General features: G+C 46.8%; 1 long non-coding RNA gene across 2 annotated transcripts in view; it reads right to left on the bottom strand.

Moving 5' to 3' along the window:
- Positions 1-1,223: 1,223 nt before the first annotated feature.
- LOC128315653 (uncharacterized) overlaps positions 1,224-22,670 on the bottom strand; it is a 75,858-nt gene continuing 54,411 nt past the window's right edge. The window contains exons 2-4 of one of the 2 annotated variants that reach the window (XR_008298641.1): positions 5,338-5,575; positions 4,455-4,524; positions 1,224-3,549 (exon numbers count right to left, since the gene is read on the bottom strand). This is a non-coding gene — a long non-coding RNA (uncharacterized LOC128315653). The remainder of the gene's footprint in view (positions 3,550-4,454; positions 4,525-5,337; positions 5,576-22,670) is intronic. The other variant, XR_008298640.1, reaches the window with a different exon arrangement.

Below are 22,670 nucleotides of genomic sequence, written 5' to 3'. Positions count from 1 at the left end.
TCTTTGTTTCTTTCTTTTCTTTTTCTTTTCTTTTTTTTTTTTTTTTTCTCCCTCTTTTCTGGCAAACAGCCCAGGGCAAGCGAACAAGAGAAGCTTCTTGGCCACCTCCATCAACTCTTAAACTTTATACTCAGTCTGTTTTTGTTTTTTTTAAGCTACGAGTTTTGTCACACCTCTGCCTTCCTGCCACCAGGTCTCCTGAGTGGCCCAAGACTACATTTCTAAGTTCCTCTCTTGGTACAAACAGCAGAATAAGACCTAATTAGATTTTTATTCAAGGGACATAGAGAGACCCACTTGACTCAAAGTGTCCTCTTCCTCTGCAGTGCCACAGTAAATTTTGGTAACAGATACCTACTGTCCTACTGTGTGTTGGGCTGTCGTTCTTTTTCTGGGAGGTGATTAAACACATCTGATATAGACCCTGTCCTCAGGGCAGTTCCCTGCCCTGTCACCCCCCCGCCCCCCCCCCCCACACTGGCTGGAGGGGAGGTGGGGAGCAGGACGCAGGTCTACAGGTCGAGATTGGGATTTTGATGGTATAGGAATGCTGCCCAGGGTTCTGGAGAGAGGATGGGGACACCAGAGGGGTCATCCCCAGACATCTCCTGTCAAAGGCTCTGTCATTCACCGTGCAAATGTTGAATGCCTACAGTGCGGCAGGCACAGAGCTAGGCCTAGGCCGCAGGGAGAGGGAGCCACAAATACCGACAACCCCCAAGGCCTGCCCAAGCCACCCTCGGGCTCCAAAATGAAGCCGACCTGCGCACAAACCCTGTGGCTCGCTGGGCTCGAGTTCCCAGCCCCCTCTGCATGCGGGTAATACTCGCCTCTGCGCTGAACAGGGGCCTCGGGCCTCTCTCGCAGAGCTTCAGGAGAATCGGGCGATGTGGCGGGCGGGCGGGGAGGGGGGATCCGAGGCGCGGCCCTGGGATGCCCAGCCGGGGTCCCCCCTCCCACCCCCAGGCCTCTGTGACCCTGCCGTCCCTGAGCCGCGCCGGCCTCCCCTGGCCGACAATGCGCCTTTCAGGAGCCTCCGCCCCCACTGGAAAATCCCCGCGCGGTCTCCCGGGCGGCCGGCGTCTGCTTCCCTCGAGGTGAGGGATTCCGCGCCCCCGACGAGGTGCAGCGCATCGCGCCCGCAGGCGCCGAGACAAGCCCGGCCAGCCCGCCACTCGCCTCGCGGGAGCGCGCAGCCTCTGCCCGCCGGCCCCAGGGGACCCGGAGCCGAGAGCCCGCGGGCCAGGGGAAACACGCTGCCTCCTCCTCAGCTATGGCCCGTTTGAGAATTACAGTTCTTATAGTTTAATTTAATCAGATACCTACACATTTATAAGTGTTGCATAAGTGCATGCATTTGGTCATATCACACACAATACTAAATGCGGTTTTTTTCCTTTTCCTTTCTTCTTTAGTCTTCCTTGGTTCCCACCCCCGTATGGTCTCCACTTCCAAGAAACCCACATTAAGAACCTAGAATGAACTCTTTTGTATTTTTCTCCATGGTCCTATAAGCATATGCAAATATTTCCTCTGTATTTACATATACACAAATGCACGTAAATGGGATCTTGCTAGGCATATTTTTCTATATCATAGGAACTGTTGTGATTGTATACCGGTATTATTATTATTACTTACGATAAAATCCATTCTTGTTAATTTATTAAACTTCCCCCTTGTGACAGGCATCCACTGTGTTTCCAGTTTTTTGCTACCATAAGCAAGGGTGTGGTAAAAGTCTTGTTACGTTATCTGTTATCTGTCCAGAAGTGGGATTGCTGGGTTAAGGTGTCCCTGGGTTTAATTTTAGAAGATAGTGCAGATTGCTTTTGCAAAAGGTCTAACACCTCCCCTCCCTGACAACAGTGAGTGAGGATGCCCTTTCCCCCACACCCAGCAAGACATGGCACCAGTGCTTGGCGATTTTAACAGGTGGGACCCCCTGAGGTATCTCTCTGTTACTTTACTTTGCACTTCCTTGACCTCTTCGTGAACTTGGGCATATTTTCATCTGCTTTGTGGCTACTTGGCTTTGCTTTTCAAGGAACTGCATCCTCCTGACACATCTTTATATGCTTTAAGCATAGAGACTCCTGTTCACCTGGAACATCTGAAGAAAGAGGTACTAGGTTGAACAGAATGATCGGTTGGTAGAGTGCTCCCTCATTTGTCATGCCCAATTATGAGCTTTCAAAAGCTGACACCATAAGCAGATATATGTAGTAATGGGACTGTAACAAATATGAGAAGCATGTGGGGAATGAAAAGTGAGTGGGCCCTGGGGTCACTTACTAGCTGTTTGCTATTTTCTTTGAGTCTCAGTTTGCTCATCCGTGAAACAGGAATAATGATGATAGCGCTGCCTACGTCTTTATGGTTGTTGAAAACGTGGCAGTAATTTATGTAAAGAACCCAGGCGTAGTTGATGGTCAATAAGTGGTGGTCAATTATGACAAGCATGGTTTAGGCTTTCCTCTGGTGTTTAAATAGGCCTGTCAGAAGCCTAGAGTTAGCCTAAATGTCAATCGACATTGCATGGGTCTGGGTGAAACGGATTGTTTAAGTTTCCTGTGGGCCCAGTGATCAGACTCATATAAACCAGGGTTTCGCAACCTCGACACTATTCATATTTTGGGCAGGATAATTCTTTGTTGTGGGAGGCTGTCCTGTGCTTTGTAGGATGTTTAGCAACATCTCTGGCCTCTACCCACTGAATGTCAATAGCACACCCTACTTCCCCAGTCATAACAATCAAAAATGTTCCCAGACCTGGCCAAATGTCCCCTCTAGGGTAAAATTGTGTGTGATGGAGAAACACTGATTCAAATCCCCTGGGAGAAATTTCTTGAGGCTTTCCGTAGCAAGGGGAGAAGCCCTTCCCTTGCCCTTACTCCCTCTCCATGGGACAGCCCCCTACTCTTCAGCTCCCAGAATTCCCCAAGCAGGGTCTAAGCAGGATACATCTTGATGGGGAGAAGCAGATCGGGGGGGGCGGGTATCTTTCCTGTGGATGTCCTTAAAATTCTCAGCCTAGGCACAGGAGAGAATAGGGCATACTGTACTTAACAGGTACCCTCCAAAGCTATCCACAGGCAGGAGCTGCAGCATCCTACAGACTGACTGGAAGGCTGAATGAGCCCAGATGAAGGCACAGAGTGATGACACACAGTGGTCTGTCAATTTTTTCTTTTGCAAGGTGCTCTTCCCTCTCTTCCACCCAACCCCTCCCCCCATGCTGTATACTTGACCTAAGGCTAAACCAGGGGCTTTCACCAGCCATGGTTTTCTGCGAACCTCTCTGTGGCTGACCTGAGAATCTATATATTCAGCTCCCTTTCACATACGTTCCACTCCTGTTTCAAATAAGATATTTCATCCTCACTGCAAACTTCTTGCCCCCAAACATAATTCCTTATCTTTCCTGCTGATTCAATGCAAGTCCACACATACTTATTGAGTGAGTACCATAGCAGAAAGTGCTCGTTGCTTCCTGATATCAGTCGTTCCCTTCTTCACTAGTAACAGAGTCCTGGGCAGCACATCCAGCTAAAAAAACAACAAAAAAAAACAAAAAAAACAAAAAGAACTACTTCCAAGCCTCCTTGGCAGCTTGATGAAGCCATGTGATTAAGTTTTGGTCAATAAGGCACAAGCAGAGGGTGACAGGTGAGTGTCTTAAAAGGGTGGGGGTACATATGCCCTTTTTGTCCTCCTGTCCTTCCTCCCTCTCTCTTCCTGGAGTTCAGATGAAATGAGTAGACCTCCGGTAGCCATTTTGGGCCATGAGGCAAATTTGAGGATGACCAGAGCAGGAAGATAAGAGGATCCCCCAGGGACTGGGGAGCTGCTCCACTGTCCATGGAGCTGTGGATGTTTATGTGAGAGAAGAAATCCTTGTGTGTTTAAGCCACTATGATTGGACTTTGTTATCAGCAAACTGAAACAAGTGGCCTACTACCCCTCCAAAGCCCATGCATCTGTCTTGTCCATTCTCCAATTTTCTCTGTCATCAGGCCAAATACCTTGGCACAGTCACTGATTTGTCATTGATTTCTCTTTCTCCAACCAGTCAGCTACCATGATCTGTCAATTTTCTGCACTGAGCACCTCCTGTACCCATCTGCCTTTTCCTCTTCTTCATTCTCAGCTGCGTGAGGACAGGCAAGATTCAGAGATACGTGGGTCTTGTGGCTGGGATGTCCAACCAGGCCAGGAGACACCACTAGGGGCAGGCATGCGGGTGATAATAGTTGTTTGACCAGTTAGGACTCTTGTTTAGCCTGTGTGCCCAGGGCTATCATAGTGCCTGACACTTAGTAAGTGCTAAAATCAATCAATCAATCAATCAATCAATCAATCTGGGGGGTTAATTGGTTAGTTAACCTGATATACAAACACATTCATGCATAGATATGGCCTCTATTTCTGCCATTCGTGCACATACGCATTACCTTTCTTTTACGGAGACACCAGGTTACAAAGAAAAGCCTCAAGAGTTTGCTGTTGATTTGAGCCATGTCACTTGTAAGAAGGACAAAATATGTACGCGGTCAGCTGGAACCCCAGGCCTGCTACTAGAAATAAACTAACCCCTTGTTGAAATCACACAGGAAAACTGAAGGGAGGTGGGGAGACGGGTGGCAGGAAAAATGCCTAAGATCTTACACAGCTTGTGCAAACAGAATGACGGGGCTGAGCAGCCCCAGGAGTCTAGGAATTAATAGCCCCGCCGAGGCTCCGGGGCTCCGGAGATGGAGCGATTTAAGGCCAAGAAATGTCATTTCCACCCACAGAGGCTACCCCAGTTGCATTATCTGGACCCTCTTCAGCCCCGGTGTTCTGGCAGCCTCCCTGGCCTGACCTCCCAATTGGTGGGACCGTGGGGCTTAGAGCCAACCTGTCGTCACTGCTCTGTGGGAGCGGAGGCTGACCTTAGCCTCTCCCAGATCCTCCTCCTCCTCTCTGTTCAGGCCCCAGGACAGTTGAGCAGAGACTCAGGGCCTAGTCCGCCCCTCTGCAAGGGCAGCTAAGAGCACAGAAGCTGCTGCCCACACAGAGAGGCCAGCCAGCCCAGCAGAGTGGGTCTAGGACCAGTGTAGGGGAGATGGGGTCTGGAGACAGAGACTTTTGCCCACCAGAATCCTATCTATGTCTTGTTCTGTGACCACGGGTCATTTGCTTACCCACTCTGGGCCCCCATTTCCTCACCTGGACTGGGAAATGAAAGAATCTTCCTCTCCTTGCCATGTTTCTGGGGAAGGCCACAGGAGATCAGAGTAGGGGAAGTCTTTTGAAGCTTTAAGAAGAAAAGCACCATAGAAATCCAGGTATTACCTGCAGCTCCTTCTCTCCTCCCCTCCAGTCAAGGTAATCCAGGAACACTTCCTCCGGAGGCAAGAAGGCAGGAGGCTGGTGTTTGAAGTATCAGTGGGCTCCAGACTGTGTGACAGAGCCAGCCAGCCCCAAGCTCCCAAGAGCCCAGGTTCATGTTCTTGCCAGGCATGTAAGATGGGAAACTTCACATCCTGTCTTCTCTGATCTCTGGTATCTGCTCTGGCTGATGTTCCTGCAGCTTAGGGGAGGAGGGGGACTCAGAAGCCCGGAGAATATGCCAAGCTGAATCTGCCCCACAGGTGTCTGATGCCCAGCAATGGCTGGGTTTGTTTCCCAAAGGTGAGCCCCGGCTAGTGGAAAGCACAGTGGGGTGCAATTGATTTCTAAGGATGGTGTAGTGAAATGCCAGGTACACTCCAGCCTCAAGTCTACCCAAATTCATTGCTGAGCTTGCCCACTGCCATTCCTCAATGGGTAACAGGGAGCTAGGAAATTGCCTCTTTAAAAAAAGTTTACTTATTTTTGAGAGACAGAGGGGGCACAGTGGGGAGGGGAGGGACAGAGAGAATTCTAAGCAGGCCCCATGCTGTCAGGACAGAGCCCGAAGCAGGGCTTGATCCCATGAACCCAACGGTAAGATCACAACCTGAGCCAAAATCAAGAGTCAGACGCTTAACTGACTGAGCCACCCAGGTGCCCCTGCCTTTTCTTTTCTTTTCTTTTCTTTTCTTTTCTTTTCTTTTCTTTTCTTTTCTTTTCTTTTCTTTTCTTTTCTTTTCTTTTTAAAGGAAATCAATGGAAATGAGGAGTTGCAGGGCTTCCTTCTCTCTCTCTCTCTTCCTTCTCCTTCCTTCTCTCTCATAGGAGAGATTATTGAATCTTGGCATTTGCCTGAAGGTCATGGATGTTTCCCCTCATTTCATTTTGTAATTGAAATATTCTAGACACACTAAAAGGTATATATCGGTCAGAATATTCTAGACTATGCTGCAATACCAAACAACCCTGATATCTTAGTGGCTTAACATACTTCTGCTTCTGCTATGTGTCCTTCAAGGATGAGCCAGGGGCTCTGCTCCCTGAAATCACTCAGGGACCCAAGCTGATAAAACAGTCACCATCTCAAGAAGCCAAAGAGAGATCTGGAGGGTCTCAAAAGGCAGTTTAATACTCTAGTTTACAAGTCACTGGCCAGAACTAATGACAAGGCTTCCTCTGCCAGTCACAGGGAACCAGGAAGTGCAATCCTTCTAGCGGTTAGAAGGAGAAGGGGCCGCAAATGTCTGGGGAACAGCAATAATAATGACCACGGAATAAAGAATGACATCACAAACACCACATACCCATACCAGCCGACATGAGAAACATCACTTTGCCAATACTGGTGAGACCTCTGTGCACCTGACTCAAGTATATCTCTCTCTGCTCCCTGCACCACTGAGGGGTCCATTCTCCTGGATCTGATGTTTATTATTCTCTATACTTTACCATATATTACTTATATCAATATATAGTACATACATAGTAAAATATATACATAGACATATATACATATTACATATACCCTTTGCAGAGGGGTGAACTGGGTCCGGAGTCCCCCCTCAGCCAGTCCAGAGCCTAAATTATCAGGCCTAATATATAGTATGTTTTGCATTTATTTAAAGATCATGGAAGTGGTATCATACTGTATATATCCATCAGCAACTTTGTTTCTCTTTTTTTTGAGTAGGCTCTATGCTGGGCATGGAGCTCAATGCAGGGCTTGAATTCATGGCCCTGAGATCAAGACCTGAGCTGAAATCAAGAGTCAGACACTTAACTGACTGAGCCACCCAGGTGCCCAGCAACTTTCTTTTTTGATCTATCCCCATGTTTTTAAGAATCATCCACATGAATGAGTGAAGCTGTGGTTGATTGTGTGGCTTCCACAATGTCTATTGTGGATGGACATCCAGGTCACTTCTAGCTTTTCATGATTACATAGAGCAATGCTATCAACATTCCTGTGCACATACAGAGTAAAGACTAGGGAGGGCATCTTCCACTTGGCAAGAGATTGCCAAATAGCCCTCCCACATGGTTGGACCAAGGCACGTTCAGTCAGCCATATATAAAGTTCCGGTCTCCCTCCATCAGCACTGGATAGGATACTGTCTGATAAGGCAGAACATCTCACCCATAGTCTTCATAAAATTCAATTCATTAATCACTCTGTAAACGTTTATCAAATGCCAACTATGTGCTAGGCACACACTAGAAGTTGAGAATAATGAAGAGGGTTAGGACTCAGCCTCTGCCCTCAGTGAGCTTGCAGTCTGGTCGGGAAGACAGATGCACTTATTCAGGAATCATTAGGATAGACTGGAAAGCATAAATAGGCGAGTAAAAATTATCCCACCTTGCTACCTTCAGGCAGCCCCTATCTTCTTTTTTAAGGACACAGTCATGAGTTCAGGGCAAGTCAAAGAAGCTAGGCACTTGGGCAGAAGAACAGAGCTCAGCATCCAAGGGACTCAGACACCTTGAGCCATAGCTCAGGCAAGATGGTTAGAACCTTGGCCCGGGGACGGTATCCCATCAGGCAAGAAGATCACTGCCACATGGTTTCTGGAACACAGTGATTAGGAAGCTCAGAGCAACAGCCGTGGTCTGATAAATCAACCTGGAGTCATAGTGACCTCACATTCGGAGTTTTAGAGAGGAACCTTCAACTCTCAAGGTGCGTGATTGGCAATACTGGGTAGAGAGCTGGTATATGAGGGAAGTGTAATCACAACAGTACTGGTGATGGTAATGGTCATTTTAAGCAATCCTGCAAGATAGGCTGGGTGAGGAACCGAATAAGTCTGCTTGAGTTAGGCATGCGTCACTGGGTAGGAGGACCAGGTTGGAGGCAAGGCCAGAGAATGCAGAGTCACTTCAGCCATGTTGTTTGAGGAGCTATCTCAAGCTGATCATTGGGTTTAGAAATGAAGATGGATCTAGGCTACAGCTCTAGGTACAGCTTAACTCAGTAAATCAATCCACAAGTGTATATGAATCCAGGTATGAGCAGGACATGGTTTTTAAAAAAAACACCTTCATCAGGGGTGCCTGGGTGGCTCAGTCGGTTAAGCGTCCGACTTCAGCTCAGGTCATGATCTCGCGGTTCGTGACTTCAAGTCCTGCATTGGGCTCTGTGCTGACAGCTCAAACAGACTGCTTTACATTCTGTGTCTTCCTCTCTCTCTGCCCCTCCCCAGCTCATGCTCTGTCTCTCTCTGTCTCTCTCAACAATAAATAAATGAACATATAAAGAATTTTTTTAAAGCCCCACCTTCATCAAAGTATAATTCACATGCAATAAAATGTAACCATTTTAAGTACATAGTTTGATGAGTTTCAGTAAATGCATACGTTTGTTTATGCACCACTACAATCAAGATACAGAACATTGGGAAGAATACTTTAAGATCCCTGTCATTTTCCTTAAGGAGTCCTTCACTCGCTACAAGATACAGACACTTGAGAAAGATGGTGAAATATACAAGGCAGCAAAGCATTAGGTTCCAATAATGGGCACAAATTATGGGGTCTGAGCACTAGAGGGGGCAACCCCTTGGGAAGTGTCTGGTCCTGATGCAAATATACTTGGGGCTGGGAGCTCTCCATCACCCACCAAAGGTCGGGGGAGAGGCAGGCCCGGCACCACAAGACTTGCTTTTCCTAACATATCTCACCATCCTGAAATGCCACCATGAGTCACCTCTTTGGTTTAAAACGTTTGGTATTCCCTCTGGAATACCTATACTAAAATGCACAGAAATGACCTGACAGCCTTTGAGGTGTGTAGAAAGCCAGACCTCCACTGCAGTGTAGAATTAGTTCTAGATTTGCCGGCTACCCCTCAGGCGAGGGTAGGCTGCTCCGGGACAAACAGAGAAATAGACAAAGCAGCTGCTCAGTGCCCTCCAATTTCTTTCCTCCCTCCCTTCCTTCCTTCCTCCCTCCCTCCCTTCCTTCCTTCCTTCCTTCCTTCCTTCCTTTTTTTTAACATAGTGAGAGAATGGGTCCTTACTTTGAGACATCTCAAATAACCACATAGAAGCAAGCCCCATCTGAAAGCTATGGCATTCGTTTTGATCCAGAAAGAGGAAATTTTGTCAGGAGAATGAGTTCAACAGGGCTTTGGGGAAATGCTCTATATAGGGGGGTGGGGGTGGGGGAGAACTCTCCAGGTCCATGGTCACTGGGGGACTGGGGCACTGGAGGTTAGGACAATAGGTGTTTCCCTCAGGAAAAGACAAGACTGCAGAAGTAGGAGATTGCTGCCTTCAAATATCTGAAGGGCGTTCGTGAGGCAAGAGGATTGGAATTGATTTATGTGGTCTAGCTGGGAGTAGGGTGGGGAAAGGGGGCAGGTAGTAGTTCAACATGAGAAAGAACTTTCTTAAGGTCAGAGCTAGCAGAAGAGGGAATGGTTTGCCACATGAAGTAGTGAGATCTCCATCACTAGAGGCATGTAAGCTGAAGCCAGACACTTTTTGGCAGGAATTCAAGTTCTGAGTGGATCATTGGATTAAGTCTCTTCCATCACTGAGATTCTCTAATTTGGTCCATGGCCAACCCTTGAGAAACCCCAGTCAAACAAATATTAATGGAGCAAACTGCTTCATATAAGGTGTGATGGGGGAGGAACCAAAGAACAAAAGCTGTAGCCTCTGGCCTCCATGTCACTGGGCAGCTGTTACAGAGGCAGGGGGCGTTTGGAATCACCAAAGGGATAGAAAACACACACTTCTGAAGTTCAGAAGCAGGAGACCCTGCCAAGGGTTGGAGAGGAGGTGCAGGGGGAGCACCAAGGAGGAGGAGAGGTGGCACCAGGCCCTGAGAGACACTTCAGAATTCAGATAGGCAGAAAGAAAGAGGAGGGAAGGTGGGTGCACCCACCAGGAAGCAGGGATGGCAGGAGCCAAGCAGCCTTGGGCTTCGGGGATGAAGGAATGAGACTGAGGAGCAGGAGCTGAGGAGGCTGAGAGGAGAAAACGGACAGGAAACAGGCCCAGGAAGGACCAGGAGCCGCGTGCGACCTGGGTCCAGGGTGCCCATTTGGGGCACAGGGTGTTGTGGGGGGCAGATTTCTCCCCCACTTCCAACCATGCCGCAGACCACCAGGCATCGTGCCCCAGGAATGCCTCTTACCCCGTTCCCGCAGCCCCACCATGGCCTCCGACCCCCTCAGGGCAGTAAGCGCTGGGGAAAGACGGGAAAACCCACAAAAATCTTCCAAATAAGACAAATATGTGGTGCAGACAAAAGCCGTGCTGGGTGGGATGAGGTTTCGGTTGCTCCTCAATGGGGCGGACCCGTCAAAAGTGGCTTGTGGTCGCAGAAAAATGCGTCATCTCCCACTCTGAGCGGGGCGCGTTGTCTCAGCTACCCCCCAAAAGAGCCCAACGCTGGAGGTTCCACAGTGAAGGAACAGGAGGTCAGTCAGTGGCCTTAGGGTCACCCACATGGCCCTGTCCTCTCCGCAGCAGGGGCTCCAGGGGCTTGGGGGGTTGTTTTAAGCTGTCTCATGATTGCTGTTCCTGGCCTTCCTGCGGTAAGTGCCCAGGACAGTGTTGGGGTGGGTGGGAGGGTGGCCTGTGCAGCCACCCGGAGCCCTATGAGACTTTGGGGGCGGGGGTCAAGTGGTGTTCCAAATGGAAAAGTCAGTGGCCTCTAGAAGTGCCTCAGAGGGACAGGAGGTGTGTGGGGGGGGGGGGGGGTGATGGGAGGTGGTGGGGAGAGGCTCTCCTCAGACCTCTGTCCCCCAAGTCCCTCCCCACCCCCACACCCCTCCAGGCTCCCAGGCCCCTGGGGTTCACGTTCCATTTCTGCTCCAGTTCCATGGTTGTTAGTGGCCATTGTTCCATAGAGAAAGACAAAAATGTTTTCAGTTTAAAGGCATTGTTTCGGACTTTCTCTCCATGGGCCAAGGGCCTGGGATGGGAGGCCTCCCCTTGGCAGGGTGGCCCCAGGCAAGGAGCAGTTGCACTTGATGGGGGAGGGGCAGCCTGGGTGGACTCTTCTGTCCGTCTGTCTATTTGTGCTGGGTGCGCACAGGGAAAGCCCTGAGGAGGGCAGGCACTGGCAAGAGGGCTTCACCCTTAACACAGCTTTGGTTTCATCCTGCCTTCTGACCCCTCCTGCCCCCAGACCCATCCTAGCTACTTTAGCTCCTGCTTACTACTTAGGCTCCCCTACTATGAATGACTGAGAAACCTTCTCTCTCTCTGGGCCTCATTTCCTCATCTGTAATATGAGAGGATTCCAAGACTCTTTCTGGCTTAAACCTTGGCATCAACAACTCAGTCGCCTCAGTAGCCTTTTTCTCCACTCCAGAACTCCAGTGGTCAGACCTGGCCTAGAATTTGGCTGAGTTGATCACCACCGGAGCAGTGGGCTTTGAAAGTGAAAGTACCTGCCCTGCCACCTTAAACAATTTAAAATTTATTTTGTAGTCTGGAATTCCACCATTAGAGATTCATTCCTCAGGAGTATACTTCAAAAGCCATTTGTGATGAAATGGCGAGGATAACTGCTAACACCTTTTAACACTAAGAATGATCCTTTGCTTCTACATTTCTCTTCACAATGTTGAAATTATTTGCAGATGTACCATCTCATCTCGGACTGCAACAGCCCAACCATTAGTTGACCATTGGTAGAGGTTATAACTCAAGATAAGAACCTGGACACAGGTGATCTCCTCCCAGGAATTACCTGCATTTTAACAGAGGAATGGCATGAGGGTAAGAATAATCATGAAGGAATGCCTATCTGGTGGTGGCAGTTTCAAGTCCAGCAACTTCAGGCAAAAGCTGTCTAGTCTGGTCACTCAAGTGACTGGTGGGTGTGGGCCCACTCGGCCTGGATCTGGGCTGGGTCTGCTCAGCAGCACCCCTCTCCACCATCATCAAATCAAGTGGCCAGCCCTCAAGGATTCACTGGACCCCCTGTGAGGGCAGATCTGCTTGGGCAGATGTCTGGATTCACAGGAAACACCCAGAGAACAATAATAACTTGAAAGACAGAGAAAGGGAGAGTACATGCAGAGATGGGTACAGGGGACCAGAAATCGGGGAGTGCCAGGGCAGGATGAGAGCTAGTGTAGAACCTGGAAGGCTACAGAAGGTAACTGCAGGAAGAAAGGGGTGGGGGCAGTGGTGGTCTTCTCTGTGAAGAGCTACCTGGGCACAAAAGCTCATTGAAAACTGGCCAGTAGTAATCAGAGACCAACCTTGAAAAGTACTCGGCATCCACAGTGAAAAAGAATGATCGTTTATCGGAGCCCTAGATCCTAGATAGTTTCTGCACATTACCTTGCTTGAGCCTTGAACTACTCTAGATTTTATCATCCATGGTGCCAGAGAAGCAAGCTGAGGTTCAAAGAGAGCATGGAAGCTGCCCGAAGTCATACAGCTGGTAAATGGCAGAGCTGGCGGTCAAACCCAAGTCAATCCCGGCCCCAAAGCCTGCCTTCTAACCACTTTTGCAAGGGTGACGTCCATCTGTAATGCTGCCTCCTCTTCCCCCATCAGGGCATTCCTGGGGCACAGAGAACATCCTTGCTATTTCCTGCACAGGCCATTCTTGACCATTTATTTTTCATGCAACAAGTAGTGATAGGGGTTCCTCTCCAGCCCTGGCTTACTGATGACAGCAAGAGGAAGAAATAGGGTTCAGCAAACTTTTCTGTAAACATTTTACGCCTTGTGGGCCATATGGCCTCTGTTGTAACTACTCAACTCTAGGGAAAGCAGCCATAAACATTATATAAATGAATGGGCATGGCTATGTTCCAATAAAACTTTATTTATATACATATCTAATTCATACACTTATCCATTCATTCATCAATTCATCTGATTGCTTATTCATTCAGAATATTTTTGCTGTGCACCTTCCATGTGTCAGATACTCTTCTAGGTGATGGGGATGCGGTAACCTACATAACCCACCCCCTCCTTGGAGCTCATTCTTTACATGTACCCTCCTTGGTGACTGATCCCAATGTGTTGTTGTAGTTGTTTTTAATTTAAATTCAAGGTAGTTAACATATAGTGTAATATTGGTTTCAGGAGTAGAATTTAACGATTCATCACTTACATACAACACCCATTCTATATGTTTAATAGAGTAGAAACTGTACTAATCTCAGGCTGGGGAGATGAGCCATTATTTGATGTGTTTTTAACCTAGAGGAAAAAGGCAAGTCACATTTGAGGATGAAAGGCAGCACAGGATGGTGGGTAAGTGAGGATTCCAGAGCCAAATTGCCACATACTAGGAATGTGTCCTCACACAAGTTGATTCACCCCTCTGTGCCTCAGTTTCCTCATCTCTACAAGGTGGATGACAGTAGCATCTAACTCGCAGGACTGTCTTGAGAGTCAACTGAGTGAAAATTTATAAAACACCTACAAGAATGCCAGACTCATAGAAAACACATTATAAGCTTCTGTTAAATAAAGGAGATGTCCAAGAGAAAGAAAAAACAATTAGGAATTAGATCACGAGACAATAATAATTCCAATTTCGCCAGAGCACTGTGTTGGATAAACACTTTAATCTTCCTTTGCTATTTATTCATTTTATTTTGGTTTTTACAAATTAATATTTTTATTTCTTTATTTTATTTATTTTGAGAGAGACAGAGAAAGCACAAGCAGGGGAGGGGCAGAGAGAGAGGGAGAATTCCAAGCAGACTCCACACGGTCAGCACAGAGTCTGACATGGGACTCGATCTCATGAACAGTGAGATCATGACCTGAGCCAAAATCTAGAGTCCAACATTTAACCAACCAACCCACCCAGGCACCTCCTATTTTTTCATTTTAAAGACAGTGTATATAACAACATAAACTCTCACTGCTGCTTTCGCTCAGGTAAAGTGAGTCCAAATGCCTCCCTGATCCCAGACGAAAGGAAAAAAAAACTTTATTTACAAAACAGGGGCTGGGCCATATAGGGCCTTTGAGCCATAGTTCGCTGGTGTGCATAATCAGGGGGAGGAGGTGAGATTTACTCAGGTGGAACAGTTAAGTGACAGGGCGAGAGTTAAGTAACAGGATGAGTGTCACGCACCAAGGAGCACCCATTAGGTGGTGTGCATGCCAAGAGTTTGTGGTGCCTGTGTGGTGGAGAAGAGTGGGAGGTGAGAGAGGAAAGGCAGGCTGGGGTCCAATTCTGGAGGGGTTTGAATACCAGGCTGTTTATTTAGACTTCACTTGCAGGAGCAAAGGTTCACAATAATGTTTCCCTACTTTAGGACACCATGACAGGTGACATTCATGCGTGAGACTTCCATCCATAAGTATACATCAGAATAGACTCTATTACACCAGGCTTTGAGTTCCAAGGAATTCCCTGTGAATGAATTTACATTTCCAAGTACCACAGATACAGAGTTCCACCCCAGCCCACCCCACCATTCTAATGGTTTGGCGGGGAGGAAGGGCTGAGAGAGAGAATCCCAAGCAGCCAGCATGGAGACCACGTCGGGCTCAAACTCATGGAACCATGAGATCATGACCTGAGCCAAAATCAAGAATCGGTTGCCCACCCTACTGAGCCACCCAAGCGCCCCAACATTTTAATGTTAATTGCTGATTTTCACATATTTTGGACAGAGAAAATGGCTGGTAAAATACATTGTGTTAAGGGGATTTGGGGAATTTTTGAGTTTTTTTTCTGTGTGAATGTTAAAAATGTATTTGGGGGAAAAATGTGTTCTTGGTTTGTATGGTATAACATATACCAGTTACAGTTTGTTAATTGTGTCACTCAAATCCTCCATTATTTTCATTAAGACTTTTGTCTACATAATCTGTAGATTTCTGAGACTTATCTAGGGCCAGAGATTTGTTCATTTTTCCTTGGTTTCTATCAGTGTTTACTTTATATATTTTGAAACTGCATTAAGAATCATAGAAATAATATATTTTTTATAAGATTATACCTTGTATCTGTATATCCTTTGTTTCTTTTAGTGATTTTTGCCTGGGATTCCATATTGTCTGATGCTAATATACCTGCTTAATTTTTGTTATCATTTGCTTGATGTATTTCCCCCATCTGTTCATATTCAAAATGTTCTTGTCATTTAGTATCACACACATCTGTGTCAAGAGCATACAGCAGGCTTTTGCCTTTAACAGAAGAACTTTTCTCTTTTTTCATGTATTATTTCAATGATTTTTTAGACTTAACCTGTTATTTTATTTTATGCTTCCTCTTTGTTTTTTCTTTTTTCTTTTTGTTAGATTGAGTTTTCTTTGCCCCCCTTTTAATTCACCCTAAATAGTTGGAATTTTATTTTCCAATTCTCCATCTTCTGTTGGTTACTCTTACACTTGAATCCATATATCTGTAACTTATGCTCTTCCACCAATGTCTACAGCTAATCAGGAACTCTGTCTCCTTTATCACATTTTAGTGTTCCTCTTCTTCCTCCATTTGTCACCTCCCAAGTTGAGATCATCTGGGTAGATTATGATTCCATACTGTTGTTTTTATTTTATTTTATTTTTTAAGTAAGCTATACACCCAACGTGGGGCTTGAACTCACGACCCCGAGATAAAGAGTTACATGCTCCACCAACTGAGCCAGCCAGCCGCCCCCATATTGTTTTTAAAATGTTTACATTATGCCTCAGTAGTTACTCAAAGTTCACTAAAAGTTTTACTAGTTTCTTTGTTCACCATAGTTTCAGCATCCCACGTCTTTCTCTTCCCTGAATTCACTACTTTTTAAATTGAAGCACACCCCCTAGGAATTCTTTAAAGTATCTGAAGGTGGCAAATTTTCCCCTTGCAAAACAAAAAATGTCTTAATTTTCCCCTTCCTACTTGAATACTTCATTTCCCTTTGGAACTTTGCAGATAGTGTCCCATTGTCTTTTAACATCCAGTCTGATGCCAATTTAATATTATTTTATTGGTGACCTGCTTTTTCTCTCTGGAAGGTTCCAGGCCTTTTTTTTCTTTATTGTTGTTGTTCTGAAATTTCACTATAAAGTCTTGGTGTGGGTCTTTTTTTCCTGGAAACATTCCATCTAATGATTAATTTCTTTCTTCAACACCTGGGAAATTTTCTTTTATTAGTTCTTTAATTATTTCCTCTCTTCTATTCTCTGAAGTCCTATCCTTCTGTAATACCTATTAGACAGATGTCTCTTACCTTTTTCTCTCAGACTTTCCATCTTTTTATTCTTTTCACTATACTTAAGGAGACTTCTTCAGCTCAGCCTTCCCTAATAACTAGATAATTAAATTCATCTCAGACCATCTACTGAATTTGAAAATCTGATAATTAATTTTTAAATTTCTAAGAACACTGATTGAGGGTTTTAAGATTTTATTTTTAAGTAATCTCTACACCCAACGTGGGGCTCAAACTCACAACCCCAAGATCGAGAGTCACATGCTCCACCAACTGAGCCAGCCAGCTACCCCCACTTGTTGATTTATTATTATTTGGAATCTCTATAGGACAATAATTATTCTTCACTTAAACTGGTTTTTGTTGGGAGTGCCTGGGTGGCATCCGACTTTGGTGACTTCTGCTTAGGTTGTGATCTCACAGTTTGTGGGTTCAAGACCCACACTGAGCTCTGCGCTGACAGTTCAGATCCTGCTTGGGATTCTCTCTCTTTCTCTCTCTCTCTGCCACTCCCCCACTTGCACTCGTGCTCTCTCTTGCTCGCTCTCTCTCTCTCTCTCTCTGTCAAAAAGAATCTGAAGCAGGTTCCAGGCTTCAAGCTATCAGCTCAGAGCCCAACGCAGAGCTCCAACCCACAAACTGTGAGATCATGACCGGAGCAGAAGTGGGATGCTTGACACCCCCAGGTGCCCCAAAATAAACTGTTTTGTGTTGTTATTTGTTCTATTGTCTCCATTTCTTTGGGTGTTTACTCTTCTATGTTAAGTGTAGAGCTATGCTATCCAATACAGTAGTTGCTTGCTATTTACATTTAAATTATTAGGGGCATCTGGCTGGCTCAGTTGTTGGAGCATGTGACTCTTACTCTCAGGGTTGGGAGTTCGAGCTCCATGTTGGGCATAGAGATTACTTAAAAATAAAATATTTTAAAACAAATTCTAATTTATTAAAACAAAATAAAATAAAAAATTTGTTCCTCAGCTACAACAGCCACATTTCAAGGGCTCAATAGCCACATGTGGTGTGTAGCTACATTTTGGACAACTCAACTATAGAACACTTCCATCATCCCAGAAGGTTCTATTGGACAGTACTAGCTTAGAATTTCTCTGAACCATGGTTCTATTTTTCCTTAAACCTTTAGTGATTCACGATGTTCTGTTCATCACTGCATTTGAGGATGTCTATTTGCCAGCTTTGTGTTCATGGTAGCATGTCCCTGGTTATTGACAGGGTGAGAGATGAGCCACCTGCTGACAGCTTTTCTCCTGGAGGATTCCCCATTTCTCTCTCAGAGTGTCAGAAGCTACTTGGAGCATTGCTCTGCCTCTCTAGCCCCAGCACGTTGGGGCAAATCCCAACGTTGGGGTCAACTCGTCATAAAGCAGCAAGGAACATCCCTGGGGCCTCCTCTGGTTATTTCAAGTCTGCTGTCTCAGGCTTAGAGCCCTCAAACCATTCTTTCCTCCACAGCAATCTTCTCCTTCATGTGTTTTAGCTTTGGTTCCCTCTAGTCTGATTGCTTTAGAGCTTGGATGCTATTTGTTCTTCATCTTTCAGGGATCCAACATTTCTGATATGCTAATAGTTCTCTCTTATTTTCTCACACTGTAATATAGTAGGAATTTTTTTTCTAGAGTTTTCTGTCATTTAGCAGATTGGGGTAGGAGAGAAGGTCTTCTGCCAGCTTGACCCAAACTTCAACAGCACTTATGTGTAAGCATTGCTCTGCTCCTTGTAGTCATGTTTCATAACAAATATTTCACTACACCTGGTGATTCCCAAGTTCAGACAGGTGCTGGCTGGCTGCATTAGAATCACCTGAGAATCCATGGGCCCCACTCCTGGAGGCTTTGAATGCACAGCCTGGTTTGGGAATCATTGGCCTACTTAGTGGGATGGGTAGAAAAGAGGCTCAAGTACTCAGGAAGGACCACCTACTTTGCAGGCTAGTTTGTGGCCAATGCCTAAATGCCAGGATCTCTAACAGCCAGATCACCACATCCATGAGTGAATGGGACCCTGGGTGGTGTGGAGATGGAGAGTCTAAGGGACCTCTTTCTCCTTGGAATGCAGGAGGGAGAGAAGTTGCAAAACCCACTGGGGATAAGTCAAGGACAAGAGAGATACAATGAGTACAATTGAATGGAAATAGAATGAATGATTGCTGCAGGCCTCTCTCTCCCTCCCACAGCGATATCAACTCTGCAAACTCCGAAGATCAAAATGGGGCTGGAAAATTCCCCCATCTAGAGGTTTTTGTTGTTGTTGTTTTGTTTTGTTTTGTTTTTTACTTTAATTGCTATCCTACTGAGGGGCCCTACTCCAGCTTTGGGGAGATATATTCACTGGTTAGATTTGCAGTAATGATTATTATTGTTACTGTTAAGAAGAATACACTCATTGTGTTCAGTGAGCTCACAATGCTGCACAAACATTACCTCATTTCTCCTCTGAACGGGGCAGGTATTGTTAACTCTGTTTTCCAAAAGAAGGACACGGAGGTCCATCGTAGTCCGATGCCTGGAGCAAGGCCACACATCAAGAAAGGGAGGGAAGATGGAAGCAGGCCCCAGGCCTCTTCTGTTTGGGTCCCTGGGCTCCTGCACTGGTCTAGGCTCAATTGTCTGATCAGTCCTTTGACTTCTGTTACGGCCACAGAGTTGGTTCCAGGGGCTTGAGGGGATCAGAGCAGTCAGAGTCACCAAGGTTAGATACCATTAGAGGAATAACCATTACTTTTCAGAGGCACAGCCAAGTCCGGACTCCCGGCTCAGCAGTCACAACCCTCTCTTGTTTGGTTCCCGTTTCACGAGGCTCCAACCTGGCTGACTTCTCTCCGCACTTCCTCATCAAGGGACTCAAGCTCTTCACCCCTGAATCCGCTCAGACCCAAAACCATATTCACACAGCATCTGTCCTTCTGCCCCATGAGGAGAGTCTGCTCTTGTATGTCCCCTGGGTCAGTTGTGGCACATTCAGGCCATTGTGTCTTCTCTGGACCTTTGTTTCTTTCACCCCCCTAACCCCTGCCCCAGAATACATTTTGCCCTTCCTACTCTACACCCTTCCTGCCCAAGATTCAGGCCTCAATGTACCCAAGAAACCTTCTCCCTCTCGAAGCCCCTGCCACCCTCATTCATTCTTTCCACAGATAGTTATTCAGGACTCATTCTGTGAGGCAGGCACCTTGGAAGATGATGAAGATCCAATAGTTAACAAGTCAGACAAGGTTCCTGGTCTCATGGAGTTTACATTCTTATGGGGGAGACAGGAAAAACAAAAGTAATCCATTCGGTAAGTGAAATATTTACAAGTTGTCATAAATGTGTGTGAACATATCCCAGATCTGTGATGTCTCCCCATCTTCCACTCTGTCCAAGAAGGAGCTTGTCTTGTCTAGGTATGTCAAAAATGTTTACATGGCCAAAGGGTGATGGCAGATGAGAGCAGAGGGGCTTGAGTGAGGCTGGAGAGGGACACAAATCTAGCCTACGAGGGCCTTGAAGCCCACACCAAGCACCTGGATTTCATGCTCAGAACAATGGGAAGACATTGCAGGATTTTCACGAGGGAGTGACATGTTTTGATTTATACTTTATGACAGAGATTCTCCATGGGCTGGGGTTGGGGAGGTGAAATTTTGCCCCCTTCTCTGAAGAGACATTTGGCAATGTCTGGAGATATTTTTTGGTTGTCAAAACTTGGGAGGGTATGCCACTGGCATCTGGTGAGTAATGGCCAGGGATGCCACTAAACATCCTACAGTGTGCAGGACAGCCCCCCACAACCAAACTTTGATAGTACTGAGGTGGTGAAACCCTGCTTTAAGATGACTCTGGTTACCGTGTGAAGAACAGACTCTCAGACCCAACTCCCCTTCCTGAGCAGTCCTTTTGCATTTTAACAGGGGTCTTCCGGTGACAATGCCATCCATAAGCCACAAGGACAATCAGACTGAGCCGGGGAAGGAGCCCTTCTGAGGCATTACTGTGCATAGGCCACCTGCTCTGTGTGGGCAGACAAGGGACTACATACACCAGCTCAAACTGTGCCCTCTTCCTCAATGGTCACAGCTGAGATGTTATCATGACAGCTGCTACCAGCTCAGTGCTCTCCTCCTCTCTGACTTCTTGAGTGCCAGGCCTGTGCGGGGCTGCCGAGAATCTGGGCGCCGATGGCACGCGATGCCCAGCACTTACAGAGAGTTTATGGGTATTTACAGCAGCATGTAAACCTATCATTACAGCCTCGCCATGTAAATCAACATAGCGTTAAAGGGCTCTCTTACCCCAGTCCCCCAACTTGAGGTTGGTTTTAAGATTGAGGACTGACATGATTGAGCTGTGGTGACACTGGGAGGTCTGGAGGAAGTGTCTCCAAAGGAGCAGGGGGCCACCTCCTCGGGGTGGGTTTGGCCAAGCAGATGATATAGGTAGGAAGTCAGTCTTGTGTCCCAACTACAGACCATTCTTCTTCCACTTCTATGGAGGGTTGTTGTTGTTGTTGTTGTTGTTTTATTTAAAACAATGTTTATTTATTTTGAGAGAGAAAGAGAGAGCAAGAGGAGGCACAGGGGAGGAGCAGAGAGAAAGGGAGAGAGAGAATCCCAAGCAGGGTCCACGCTGACAGTGATGTGTGATCGATGAGGGGCTCAATCCCATAAACCATCAGACCATGACCTGAGCCGAAACCAGGAATCAGACATTTAACTGACTAAGCCACAAAGGCACCCCCATGGAGGTTTCTTTTTTCACCTTTTTGGGGGTGAGGCGGGGGGAGGTGGTGTTTGTGTCATGGAAACTTTGAAGAAAGCTGTAGAAAACCCCTCTCTGGGAAAATGAACCCTAGAGACAAATGTTTATTTACAATTTAGGAGATTCTCAGATCTGCTTGAAGCCTATCCATGACCTTACAAATGAATTCACACCAACAAGTAAATGACTAATAAGGTTCTGTATTCCCATCTTAATGGGGAATAAAGCCCTTAAGCCAAAGGAACTGGAGTTCTAACTAGGGGGAACTACTCCATCAGTGGGTGGAGACACATTCTAAAGGGGATGGGCAAGCATCTCCTAACTTCTGAAGTCTTCCCATGTCCCTGCTGTACCTACATATAAAACTGGGTTTGGAGGTGGGGAAGCAAAAGAGGGAGGAAAGGTAATAAGGGCTGTTTTTAGGCTAATTTGGAATCAAAAGGCCACCTGAGATTTGACCCAATGGGGCTTATTGGGACCACAGTACCAGATATTCCTGGTGAGCCCAGAGCATCAGATCTTGTTAATAGGCCAATAAAAATTAGGGGGACAAAGGCCAAGCCCAGGCAGCTTAAATGAATCTCCTCAGCAAGAGGGAGCAATCTCGTAAAGAGTTGTAACTGAGCAAACGGAGGACTCATTGCGTTTCATTAACTTTAATAGTGCTCGTTAGATTGGCTTCCAAGGGCTGTGGGACAGGAGAGAGAAAGCCAGACTCATCATCAGGGGCTTGGGAGCGGGCTGGCTCTCGTGGACGCCCCTGAGGCGCCCAGCGCTGAGCTGGAAGTGGCTGTTCTTGCTACCCCCACAGGCTCCCCAGCCCAGCACGACATCCTGGCTACACAGGCAAGGAGCCCAGGCCTCAAGGACTAATTCTTTCCTGCCAGGGTGGAAAAAGACAGGGACAAAGAGCCTGGGGCAAACCATCTCCAGGCTGGGCAGGCCACCTGGCTCTGGGTACCCACATAGAGGCCCTTTCCAGGGACAGCAAAAAATCCAACTCCAATGTTCACCAAGCTCTCACTACAGAATCCCACCAGCCCAGAGCCTCCTGGGCCCGGGACCATTGTCAATGCCGGCCACGTCCCTGACCTCCTCCTTTTTCTCTACCCCAGACGTGTACACTGCCAGAAAAACAGAAAACAAACAAACAGGGCCAGCAGAAAACACATCACCAAACAAACCCGCCTCACATTGTCCTCTGTGGTCGGCCAGGGCCTGGAGCCAGAGGCCACTGGCCTGGAAAAGCCCAAACAGCTCACTGCGTGCAGCCCCTGAGCAGAGCCTCCCCGGCCCCCAAGGCAGGGTCTGCCTGGTCTCCTCCCCGGCTGCTTCCTCCTTTTTTCTCTTTCTCCTCCTCCTCCATCTTTCTTTTTCTTCTATCCATT

This window comes from Acinonyx jubatus, chromosome B2, assembly GCF_027475565.1.
Source record: "Acinonyx jubatus isolate Ajub_Pintada_27869175 chromosome B2, VMU_Ajub_asm_v1.0, whole genome shotgun sequence".
NCBI classification, from domain to species: Eukaryota; Metazoa; Chordata; class Mammalia; order Carnivora; family Felidae; genus Acinonyx; species Acinonyx jubatus.
The sequence above is the reverse complement of the archived record's forward strand: the minus strand, read 5'-3'. Positions and strand labels throughout refer to the sequence as shown.